Source organism: Medicago truncatula, chromosome 3 (assembly GCF_003473485.1).
Source record: "Medicago truncatula cultivar Jemalong A17 chromosome 3, MtrunA17r5.0-ANR, whole genome shotgun sequence".
NCBI lineage: Eukaryota > Viridiplantae > Streptophyta > Magnoliopsida > Fabales > Fabaceae > Medicago > Medicago truncatula.
This window is the reverse complement of record NC_053044.1, coordinates 44688645-44702493: the sequence shown is the minus strand read 5'-3', so window position 1 is coordinate 44702493 and position 13849 is coordinate 44688645. Positions and strand designations below refer to the sequence as shown.

The following is a 13849-nucleotide window of genomic DNA, read 5'->3' as shown; positions in this document are numbered from 1 at the left end:
GGGGTCACTAGTTGCAGAATGACTCTGCTACCACCCATTCACAAATATGCAGGAGTTATTGCTACCCTTCTTCTGCATGGGTGTGCGTTTCATTAAAATTCATATATACACCCTCACTTTACAACTTCTTCAATTTTTCTCATTTATGTTTCTTCGAATACGTCCATTTTTTCCCTACCATACATAAATTTTCACATTTACCACCCTCAACAACCAACCAACCCTCACTGTCTCTAAATTTCACATGATGCCAAAACAAACAACTCTGAATTTAATTACTATATTAGGCCCAAAATGTTTCGTGCTGTCACTGTTTTTAGTTTAATATTTGGTAGTATATATTGAATAGTGTGATGAGTTTAACAGCACATTCATCTTATTGTAGGACATGCTATTTAAAAACTTCGGCGGGTTCTTAGGTTGTTTCAAATCGGCTACTTTTTAAACTTTTTTCGTATATTCTCATAACATGCATATGAAATCAAGTGGTGTGGACAATTCATATATATTTTTATCTGCCTTTAATTGTTTTGTAATACTACATTTATTATTCCATTCATCTCATATTATGTGTGTTAGAATAACAACCATCCGATTCAAAAGAGTAAAGAAACAATCAACAGAAACAATGTATAGACAACGTTAATGAAGTTCAACCAATTGTGTATACATCTCCAAATGAAGAGCGGTTGCAGATCATTTATATTATTCAGCTCAGTTTGGTAAAAATAGCGGATGACTAATAAGCTAGCTGATAGCTTATGGTTTATAGCTGATGGCGGATAGCTGATAAGCTACTTGAAGTGTTTGATAAAATTAGTGGTTCAATTAGCTGATAGATGTAAAATTACATAAAAGGACATTTTTAATTCATAATAAAGTTTATATCAATTAATATTTAAAGTATTTAAAAATTAAAAATTATTAATTTAATATTATTATTAAATTAATTTTTAATTCCTAAATGTTAATTTATATTTATTTTCATTTGCCTAAAAAAATTAGATATAAAGTGTTAAAAAAATTAAACGTAACAATAAATATAGTTTGGAGAAAATTTAAACGTAACGTTCTCATTTTTTTTTTTTTGGAGAAAATTATTGTCATTGTTCTTATTCTCTACAATTCTGATATATCATACAAAAATAACGTGTCATTTTGCAAAAAAAAAAATGTGACATTAAATATTGAAATAGTCCCAAAAAAAAACGTAACAATTGTAACGAAAAAAAACTTAAACGTAACGGTAAAAAAAAAATCTTTTTTTATTGAGAAAAAAAAGGACCTTTCATTCATAAAAAAAAAATAGCATTCATATTTAAAACATATGTATTTTAATTTATAATATAATAAATGATTAAGGGTAAAAAAAATGGAATTTAGTTAGAATAATAAGGGTAAAACTGGAATTAAAAGTGAGAAGCTATAAGCTCAAACGCTACTTGGAATAGCTTCTGAAAAATAGCTTATAAGCTCGTGAAATAAGCTATAAGCTCATGGTGAAAAAGTGTTACCAAATAGAACTTTTTTTGTCAAACGAGTTTATAAGCTATAAGCTCTTTTTTGGGTGTTACCAAACAGACCTTTAGTGAACAGATTATGGTTTATATTTACTTATAAGGAAACACCGGTAAGTGTCTTACGGACATATGTTAAGGTACCCAAAATAAAAATTAAGGTACCCAAAATTGTTTCAATAAATAATTATTCTTTGAGGAAACCTTAACTTGTACCATTATAATACATGTTAATCTGACCTTTATATAACTTCCTTTCTTAGTATCCTTAACCGATACCCCGAAGACACCTGTTAGCATTTCCCATATTTAAATACTAAAGCTCATATTACAACATAACTCATAAATAGTTTAAACATCAAATTATTGATCAAATGGATCATAGAGATGGTAAAATATAACTTCGTTTTTACCACTTCAAGTGTGACGAGTGATGTAATGCTCTCACAAACATCATCAAAATGATTGAGGTCTTTCTTAAAAAAAATGATTGAGGTCTGTAACCAACATCCCATCATTTAATATTGTCATATCATTTTTGTATATTTAATTATTTTATAATGAATTTAAATTTTGAATTAATTATGTCCACATGAAAGAATTTTGTGAAGCATTTTGTCAAAGTTTTTTTTTAAAGAATCAAAGTTATTATTAGGTAATTTCAAATACCACGTAAAAACAAAGAATTCAAAATTCTTTCATTACTCAATACAATGTTAATTTCAAATTGATCCTTATTATTTTAAAATTTTCATGTTTGTCACTATAAACTTTCAGAAACTGCAAATTGGTCGCTATAATTTTCCAAATTTCATAAATTATTCTCTAAATTTTTAAATTGGCCTTTTTCAAGTTTTGAAATTTTACAAAAATAATTCAACATAGTTAAGAATGAAGGATTTTTTTTTACTCTATACAAACAACAACAAAAGAGAAATAGAGGGAATTGAATGAAGCATTCAAATTGCCTAGAATTCTAAAGTTCTAATTATCCCATCCAGGCACAATCTTATGGCCTTTGCTTTAGGTTTTCTAACTTTTATTTATTTAAGTTCATGATCCAAAATAAAATAAAATCATCCAAAGTTGAAGTTGTGACAATTGGAGTTAAAATGATGCATCCAAACACTATGCTATAATTTACTTTCAACCAATACATATATTGGGACAATATCACTTCTATGCTTCAATACTAGCCCATTTAATTCGCTAATTTTTTATCCTATATCCCTTTTTTTTTTATTTAGTTGACATAGACTCAAGTAATTTCCTAAAATTAAGATGGTGTGTCAAGAATGATCGGGATAGCTCAGCTGGTACAGTAGAGGATTGAAAATCCTCGTGTCACCAGTTCAAATCTGATTCCCGGCGTAAAGACCTCCTCCTAGAAGCTCAAAAACAACAAAGGGGTATAATTACTAGAAGTAAACCTAAGAGACTCCAAATGAATATGGAAGAAAAAAATTGCTACTAATGGAATTTAATCATTGAAAAAATCTTTTTTTTTAAACCTTCCTCTTAGATTTGCATCACTAGCACCAATCAAGTTGAACTAAAGGGGAGAGTACAGGAAAAGTATAGCCTCGTGTCATACAAACAATATCAAAAAAACATATGTATAAGCATGAATGGGCAGGCCAATTATTTTACATTCAATTCACTTTAACCTAAATCAGGTCATTAAAACTCAAATACACTAAATCACATATGCATTAGATTGCATAAGAACTATATATGATTGACTGTAGGAGAAAGATAGCTTGTAAATCAAGTTTTAGGGTATTAGTAAGCTCCTTTAGAGATTATGCACAAAGTCAGGGTCAGGCTCCTATGCTAATTACATGATGTATCAGGTAGATACTTTTGGTAAGCCACATTGGCATAATTCATGATACATATATTTTGTTTCATGAATCATTCCATGGTTAGAGATGTTTGATAGGCTTACGCGGATCTAGATAAGCTACACTGAGCATCTTTGTATTTTCTACTTAAATTCAAGCATATAACTGTCTCGATCATTTATGGACCTGTCACACAACATAAATGGGAATGTGGGACAAAATTTAAAAACAAAATGTTACTACAATATAAAATTAAAATGAAAATGAAATTAATAAGATGGGTCCTAGCTCCTTAACAAAACTTCGTTCATTTTCCAATCTGAAAACACATTTATTAGCAACCACGAAATGTATGAGCAAAACATTACTGCTTTTTCACCTAATAAATAATAAAATCTCCCTTCTTTTCTCTTTCTTTCTCACACCCCCCTTTTGTATGTTCTTACTCTGGTGAGGGTTTCTTGGTAATTGTGTGGCATTCACAACGGGATGGATGTTGGAGGTAAATGTGAGTCCCACATGTTTGATTCTGTGCTTGATTTCTATGCCCCATTCTAGATGTCATGGCCCCATTTTGTTGCCTTTTGACCTTTGTGGCCTAAATACGGTGCAAACCTCATTTCCATGGATATTAACTTCGCTGCATGTGTTTGTCAGAAAATGTTAACGTAATTTAGAAACCTTTTCATGAGAGTGAGAGACATGCAATATGATCAATGTATGCAAAATTGCACTACTTAGCTCCCATTATTTAGTTAGCACTTTCGATTCTCGAGTTAATTTCATCACTCCTAAATAAGTAGAATTATCAACAAAAAGTTATACTTATTTTGCATAGAGTGATTGATTTTGCTATTGAAAACGTTTAGGGGCACACAACTTATTATCTGCTTGCATTCCATTCATGTGTACTCCAATTTTCATATATAGGTACAACAAAAATTACTTACAAAATTGAGCTAGGTGGATCTAGATCGAAGCAGTGGGTGTGGTAGCACTACGACGATCAAGTTAGTTTAATATTCAATGAGTGATGTTTTTGTTTAGAGTGATTGTGTACTTTTCTCGTATGCAAGTGTCTTTATATAGGATGAGCTTCGGAAATTCGTGGTAAAATTTGTTGAGTCGGTTAAGTGAAATACAATGTGATCTCCAAATCATCGTGTGATCTTAATTAATCATGTGGTGATGATTGAATCATGATTTACTATGAAGTGTCGTTAATGCGGTTCTTTAATTAATATGAAATTTCTAATTTTAGCGTCTTGGATTGAAATTAGAGGTTTCATGTTTTTCTTTCTCTAATTTTTTACCTAAATCAATTTTTATCCTAGGATTGGGTTTCTAAATTTCTTCAAAAAGTTTATGAGCTCATAGTTAGGTTTAAGAACAATTTATTTCTATAAGTTGCATAAAATTAGAGACAGTACTGACACTATCAATTAGTATAGCAGATTGTACAATCTCACATATGCATGAATAAGAATTAATAGAGGATTATCTTTGGTTCTCACTTCTCCTTACTCCCTTAAAAAAGAAGGACCTTAGTCCTTGCTGAAAGATATTGTACACAAGACAAAAAATTATAATCATTACTAGTATTTTTCTAGAAGCAGCAAGATTAAGCTGTTGTACATTATGGCTGAACCATCGGTGGCAGTTAGAAAATATGCAGTCAGAACTCAGAAGAATTCACAGTAAAAACCAGAGAAAATTATATGGATCAGTTTCTTGTTTTTATCTTGCCAATGAAATTCTGAAAATCTTTCGTCAGTTTCGTTCTTCTTGTAGAAAAAGATGCCTGCCATTTTGACATGCCGCCATACCAATAAATAGATGAGTTTTTCAAAATTGTCTTGCAAAAGTTTAAACAAATGTTGATGAATGTTCTAAAGGATTTTTAAGAGTTTAAAATAGTAAGATTTTATGAATATATATATATATATATATATATATATATATATATATATATATATATTGGAAAATGTTAACTTGTCCCTCAAGGCACAAGTTTTCTTTTTTGTCTAGTAGCTACAGCTCACATAATTTAATTGTGGAGAATGTGGGGTGTTCGGGATTCAAACAACGGCCCCTACATATAATATGTAATATCCCTACTAATTGGCTATATTGGAAAATGTTAACTTATGCCCTCAAGGCACAAGTTAAGAAACCAAAGATAAAAACATTTTGTTGGAAATTGTGCATTTAATATTTTAGAAATTTGAAATCTTATCTTTTCAGGACATAATTTATGATTTAATTCTATTTTTAGATTTTTAACTTGTGCCCTTACGGCACAAATTAACACTACCCATATATATTTAATGTCTTGAAAATTAAAATGTTTACGTAAATGTATTCAAATAACTTTTTTTATTTGAAATCTTTAAAGGGTGTCAAGTGATCATTTTCCTATTTTTTTTATGAGGTATAAATATTTAAAAACATAATAATTGATTAAAATATGGATCAACCTAATACTATTTTAATTAAAAATAAAATAGATATAATTAGATACAAAAGTATAACACAATATTTTATTTTGGATTGTATTCTACAACTACAATACTTTTGTTCCTTTTGATTTGTTTCATTATAGTTTTCTTGAAGTTTATTTTTCCATAATGTTTTAATAGAATAATATTTTTATTTTTTTCCTTTAAAAAAAAATAGAATAATATTTTTTCCTCATTTACATTATGAAATGTATTAATTGTTTTTTAATTAATGGTGTATGATAGATATCATTCAATTTTGAATTACAAATCACAGATACTAAATCACTAAACAACACCTTTAAAAAACTCACTAAACAACATACCTAAATTCATTAAACTATAGAACATTGCCTAATTCATAAAACTATATCACTAATCATCATCCTCATTTAGAACAGATGACCACCGTGGAGCAATACGCCTCGCGATCACCTTGATTTCCCTATCCTCCTCATGCGCTTCTAATAGTGGCATATGATGTACAGAGACACCACAATCGTAAGCAAGATCAATAACCCAAGGATCACTGAAATTACCACAGATATAGTGTAACACCCCGTTTTTCACTAGGATTATTTATTTATTTATTTATTATATGTGTTTAATTGTTTGTTTTTGTGTTTGATTTGGGATTAGTGGATTTTTAGACGAGAAGGGTATTTTAGTCATTTTTAAACTAAGGGCATTTGGTCATTTAATGAGTGAGGGTATTTTGGTAATCTTTGAATTGGAGGATATTTAGTATTTTAGTGTGATGAATTATTTTAGTAGGGTTAGTTGTAACTTGGGAAACCCCGACAGGGAAAAACAACCGAGAAATCATGAGTAATAATATCTCTCAAAGTTTAAACCTTCTATATTTTTTAATAGTAAAATATTTGAATCAATTATCATTAATTATTACCTCTATAATTAAAGGCAACATATTCATAATACAAGACATTTCCATCAAGAATAATGTTTGACCTATAGGCTTCCAAGTCGTCGCACTAAGATCTGGTTTTGATGCTTTGTATTCTTACCAGTGTGATATTTTTTTTATAAAGGCATCTTATATGTTTCCCTGTACCAATTCTATAAATAATTCAAAATAAGCGGCATTGTACATTAGACTTTATCTTTACATATGATATTACTATGTACCGAAATTGAACAATAATGGTCAAGAAAAGGTCACCAACACAAAGTAACATTATAACTCAAGGACGAAACTACCAAGGTCATCCATCTGATTTCTAAATTAAATTTGGAAACATTTGCAGATTTTCACCTTTTACTTTACATAAAATCAACCTAGACGTAATTTAAAAGGCCATGAAAACCATTTTCAACGACATTTTTCATGCAATCTTACATAAGAAGTGTAATGTCTCTAAAAGGATGGTTGGAATTGAATGTATACAATATTTAGACACATTATTACTATGGTAAGGAAGAGACAAATGTATTTGAGTTGAAATTTTGAATGATTTTTTCACATACAGAGAGAGAGATTTGTTATAGTGTTAAAAATGAATAAAATTCTACAATACTTTTTTAAATATAAAGACAAGTAATAAACAATTTTAATTTGTAGATGTTAATGAATCTTTAATTTCTCTAATATATAATAGTAGTGTTTATAATCTCAAGTATTTTTCTCAAAAATAATGACGTTATTATTTTATCACTTACACATTGCTAAAATTTTGTATAAATATTTATTATATATAATCTCGCCCCCACAAGTCAAAATTTTGGATATGTCATTTTATATATATATATATATATATATATATATATATATATATATATGTATATATATATATATATATATATATGTGTGTGTGTGTGTGTGTTTGTGTTAAATCTTATAATAGAAGTATGCGTGCAAGTAGACGTGCGTGTACGACTTATAAAAAAATAAGGTAGAAAGTTCATACTTTGCAAAGGGTAAACAAAATCTCAGGACATCCTAAATTCAATAATGTAGCAAGCAAGATGGATCCATAATAACCACCAACAAAAATTAAGATGTGTTAAATATTTTATATGAGTCATTATAGTTTTATTGAATTTCATAATTATGACATTAGTTTTATTGAATTTCACAAAATAACCAATAATATTGGTGTAACAACTATCTCCAATAACTCGAGTCATGACAAAAATAATTTGAACACATTAACACAACAACATTTAGTAAGAACACACAACTCCTATGTATTCTTTTTCTTATTTTCACACAACTCCGATACTCAAAATATTAGTAACAAGGTCCATGACAACAAATTGATTATGGTTGGTTCAATATATTAAAGAATATTGAAGACAAATCTATGTCTAGACATTCATGTTTTTGTATGAGATACAGATATTTAAAAACATAGAATTGATTAAAATATGGGTCAACCTGATTCTATTTTTTAAAATAAATAAAATAGATACTATTAGATACAAATGTATAACATTACATTTTATTTTGGATTGTATTCTAGAAATAAAATTATTTTGTTAATAGAATAATATTTTTTCTCGTTTACATTATAAAATGTATAATAATTGTTTTTTTAATAAATAGTGTATGATACGATATCATTCAATTTACAATTTTCCACAATTATTCATTGTAAAATTAATAAAGCGTGATTGAAATATTATATAATCATTTAAAATATTAACCTAACCCAAAATACTGGTGAAGTTTAACCTGGGAATGAAAACTTGGTTCCCACCATGGGAAAGTTTCAATTCCCAGGACAGGTGGCAGTTGACAACCTGCTATGGAGAGAGAGAAAAAAAATCTGAAAATAGATTTCTAATGTTTTTTGTTTCTTCCCGTGCACCCCCCATTTACTTCAGTATTGTCTCATGACTCTCATCTCATTTCTTTCTTTCCAGAACTGATTTCTTTTCAACTTACCCAGAAAAAATATACCAACAAGCATCTTCTTCAACATCTCATCTTCTTCAAACTCAACATCTTGTTTCACATTTTTCACCTAAAATCCACATGTTTTTTTTTACTGAATTTTAGAGTTGTATCTAAGTGTGCTACAGATCTACATATTTTACCTTTTCTGAAAGAACAATCCACCGATAATGGGTTTTCTTATTCCAAATTAGACCTATAAACTGCAGATCTGAAATAAAAACTCTTAATTTGATCGATGTCCATGAATTTCATTGCAAGCTGATAGTTTCACATATCTATTCTCAATGAAATTCGGGTTTAGTTGTGCTAACAATCAATAGAAGATTATAACAAATTTATATCTATCATTTTTCAATTATTTTAGAATAATGGACGATAAAAAAAATTGAAAATGATGGGCACATTCGGCTACAATGTAGGTCATGAACGTTGCAATGCTTACGGCAACCGCTATCCATGAATGTTGCTCAAATTTTATGTTATATATTTAAATACGTACATAATTTCAAAAAAAAAAATACTAATTGCTTTAATATTGTGTATATTATTTAATATAAACAATGTAATTTAGGCCACCCATAATGAATGTAAAAAAAAAAAATTAAAGAAAAAAATTATTTTATGTCACATACAATAGTACACATGATTTAATTAATTTACTGCCACACGTTATTGATATTTTTAATCAAATTTTGAAAATTTATTACATCCTTCTCTAATTCAATTTAATATGACAGCATTCTATGAGATCAATTTAGTTCGAATTTTTTTATTGAAATCAATAAGCCCAAACCAAACTGATAAGGCACATGAATTCATACAAAAAATAAATTAAAACAAACAAATGCTAAATTATTATTTAATTAATTGGTGGGATAGGAATTTTTGTTACACAATGTCCAACAAGTTGCAACAATTACCACTTCTTCAATCTCAGCCATTCAATTAAAATACTATTAAATCTATGGTTGTAAAGGACACTTTCCCATCATGGAAAAAAGAATCATTTCCCATACTAAACGTTACCCAAAATACTCCCCTCTAAAATTCTTAAAAAACCCACATTTATTTAAATAACAAACACGAGATTTCTCTAGTCACCTTAGATACATTCTCGTTTACGTTTCCTCTCACCTCTTTCCTAACAACAACATGAAATAATTTTAGTCACCACTTTTGAAATCCACCGTAAACTTTCGACGATCTTCTCTTTCATAATCCACGATAACATATTCCAAATCAAGATTCAATAGGCCAATCATTCTTTCCTTTTCCATTAAATGCGGTACTTTGACTGTAACTTATTTTAATTTGTTCAACCCTTTTCTATATTTGAAGTTGTTTTGAACTTGTATGCATAAATGTTTATGTTAATTGTTCTTTATGATAATGTGTTCACATTTTCATTTATTTTTAAATTGGTTGTTTTTATGCATATAACGTGTTTGTAGAAATGCAAGCTTGTTTTTTACCATATGAATTACAAGTTTTAAGTCTTGTATGTGAGCAAATTATAGAATGTTATCACTGTATTTTGTGTTCAATGTTATACGGATGCATACAACGTGTTTGTAGAAATGCAATCTTGATTTTTAACGTACGAATTATAAGTTTTATGTCATATATGTGAGCAGAAAATCACTATATTTTGTGTCCAAAGTTGGCTAAAGAAAACCTGTCATTGGGGGGTGTTCGTAGGTGGGCTTGGGAAACCCAAAACCAAATCAAATAGGGTACTTCGATTTGGGTGAGGTAAAATAACCACTTGTCATACTATTGGGTGGGTTTGGGCAATCCCACTAATTTTTGGGTTGGGTTGGATTGGGTAATGGGTTATCCAAGTTATTTTTCTATTTTTTTAATATTAAATGATTAAATGACATGTCCTCATAATTTTGTTTTAAAATAGTATTCTACTTTTTAATTTTCTTAAAAAGAATGTTTAACTTATTTTACTATAATTTTATGCATCATAGAATATCAAATAATAAACTCCATCATAAAATACTTGCAACAAACTAAAGTTGCATGACATAAAATTGCAATAGTATTAAAATAAACAAAAAGTGTAACATATTAATTTGTAACTCTAATATGTTTTGATTTTCAATATATAGGGTACAATGTGTATGTTTGAAAATATAAATTTCTTCTACCCTATGAAAATAAATTTCTTTTACAATCACTAAACAACATACATGAGTCACTAAACAAACTAAAGTTGTAAAGTGTGTCATCTCTTTATAAAACTTGTGTTGCACCTCTTTATAAAACTTGTAAAGTGTGTCTCAGTGATAACTATCAAGGGCTCTTTGCTTCAATGTTTAGTAAACAAAAAAAAAAAAAAACATAACATTACATAAATCTTAAAACTAGATCACTGATCATCATCCTCATAAAGAACATAGTCTTAAAACTTGATCACTAATCATCATCCTCACAAATAATAAATCACTAAACATTAGTTATGTTGTTTAGTGATTTAATAAAAATTATTTGAACTTTTCACACACATTAAAAATTATTTAATCAATATATATGTATATCAAAATAGTTTTATTCTATTATTAATTATTTAAAAAATATCTGTTATTTAAAATATCTGTTATTTAAAATAGGTTAATTATATTTTGGATTTCTAAAATATCTGTTATTTTTTAACAAATATAAAATATTAAAACTATAATAAATTTACAATGGACAAAGTAATAATCATATAACTAATAGAATAGTTATCCAATATGCAAACATTAATAGATCAACTACTTAGAAATTTGAATATGTTTGACAAATTCCATTTTTGAGTTTACAACGTATGTCTTATGGCAGCTGAAACTATAAGACATAAAATCAGTGGTTGAATTAACTTATAAATATGAAATGACATAAAATGATATATTTAATATATATTAAATTTATTTCAATAAATGTTACAGGGATAAAATTGAGATAAATAATGATAAGTTAAAAGTTTTAAGATACGAGATATTTGAATTAGCTTATCAAAGATGATATAAGCAAGTAAATAAGCTTACTCCTTAATGCTATTTTGACATAAGCTTAAGTAAGTCACCAACATAATGAACAAAGGGGGGTAGCAGACAGTTGAACCCCAATTCAAAGTTCAATCTGTCTAGAGATCAATCTTTTAAATAAATCTCAGTTACTAAGAGCGGATAAGTCTACATAATTACTCGGGAGAGTACCTTTACTTTAAAAATAAAATAAAAATTGAAGTCAGTCATGATGCTTCTTCTACAACGCAAGCAGAAGGATTCTATTAGTTTTTTTTTAATGCAGATTATTTGCAGTGCATAGAAACTTTTTAAAGGATTTCAATTGTCGATAGTTGTTATAAAAAAACAAACAACACAAGATAGAAACCAAATTTTTGTTGATTTTTTTTTTTTGGATGTGTATATTTTTTTTCCCCTCAAAACAGTAATATGTCTATTTAATCCCTCAAAAAAAAAGTAATATGTCTATTTAAAAAGGTATGTTCGATATAAGAACATCAAGTGGCTGTAGTTTAGTGGTAAGAATTCCACGTTGTGGCCGTGGAGACCTGGGCTCGAATCCCAGCAGCCACACTTTTTAAAAATCAAAACAATTTTTTTATCTTTTTATATTTTTGGTTTAGTAAATGTGTTTTATTCATCCATTAAAAAAATACCCATCATGATCATGGTTTTGGTGTTTCTATATAGAAGAAAACATACCCAAAAAAGTGCAAAAGCAAATATGAGTTGCCATTGAAAAATATTATTGGTTAAATATTAAGTAAGAACAGAAAGAAAATCTCATGTTAGTATATTATTGTAGATTCTCCTAAACATACGGGTACACCTTCAATTAACATCTCAACTTAGGTGGCTTATGAAAACTTGCATTGCCATTATAAAAGGAATTCCACAAAGCTAATTCATTTTCACCACCCCGAACATCTTTCTCCTACACAAGTCTTGTTATTATTTGGATTAATTAGTTAATTTCTCTCTCCTTTCTTTCTCTCTAAAAACTTGAAAAATCAAGAGAGAAAGAGAAGGAGAGAGAGAAATAAAACAACAAGAAGAAGAAGAAAGAAAATATTAAGAGAAACATATATGGCTGTTTCATGTGCTTCATTCAGGGTGGTTGCCTTCCTTGGCCTCATTTATGCTACACTTATTTCTGTGGCTTGTTCACAATCCATTGCACCTGCCCCTGCTCCTACAAGCGATGGTAAATATTCTTAATTTTCTCTCATTTAATTTTTAGATACCATTGTTGATGTTTGATCAATTTTTATTTGATTAGTTAATATATTCATATAACAAATATTTTTCTAATGATTACAAAACAAATGTGAAAATCGTTTGGAAGAACTTGAGTTTTTTTTTTTTTTGTTACAGAAGAACATGACTTTGATGGAACAATCTTTAACCAAATTTTACTTACCTTTGTCTTAATTATGGATTGCCAAGTCCCCTTCCCCAAAACTAAAGGGTTGTGGCCAAAAAATTCATCATATTTAATTTTCAATTTTTTATTTTTCCATGCTATATTCTTTATGAGCATTATTGAAAGGAGAGTATGTAGTGAGTATTGCTAATGAATTGTTGTTGTTTATAATATGCAGGCACCAAAATTGACCAAGCGATTGCATGTGTTTTAATGCTTGTGGCTTTGGTGTTGACCTATATCATTCATTAATTTAACCACCAGAGAGAGACTCCTTATTCAGCTCTAAATTCATGAAGGGTTACAGAGCCTAATTTTAAAGGCAAAGATAGTTATTCATTCATGTCATAACAGAGAGGAGGATGAGATTTTAATTGGAGAAATGAGTTGTTGTAATTCTCCTATGCTCCAATGAGAATTTCATTTTAATTTATTGGTTGATCTATAGATTATTGTGTTCTGGTTTTCAAATAAAACTCCTGCGGTTTCTAGACCAAAAAAAAATAAAAAAACATGTTAAAAGACTTATTTTTTGCTGTCGAGTAGCTATTAAGATTTACCAAATATTGGAATATAATTTCTTGGATTTAATTTGTTGTATAGGTAAAAATAATATGTATTCAATTCCAATCA

General features: G+C 28.5%; 1 non-coding gene across 1 annotated transcript; it reads left to right on the top strand.

Annotated features, from left to right (window-relative positions):
• Window positions 1–12294: 12294 nt before the first annotated feature.
• Window positions 12295–12366, top strand: TRNAH-GUG (transfer RNA histidin (anticodon GUG)). The gene has a single exon. It is a non-coding gene; the product is annotated as a tRNA-His (tRNA).
• Window positions 12367–13849: the final 1483 nt, after the last annotated feature.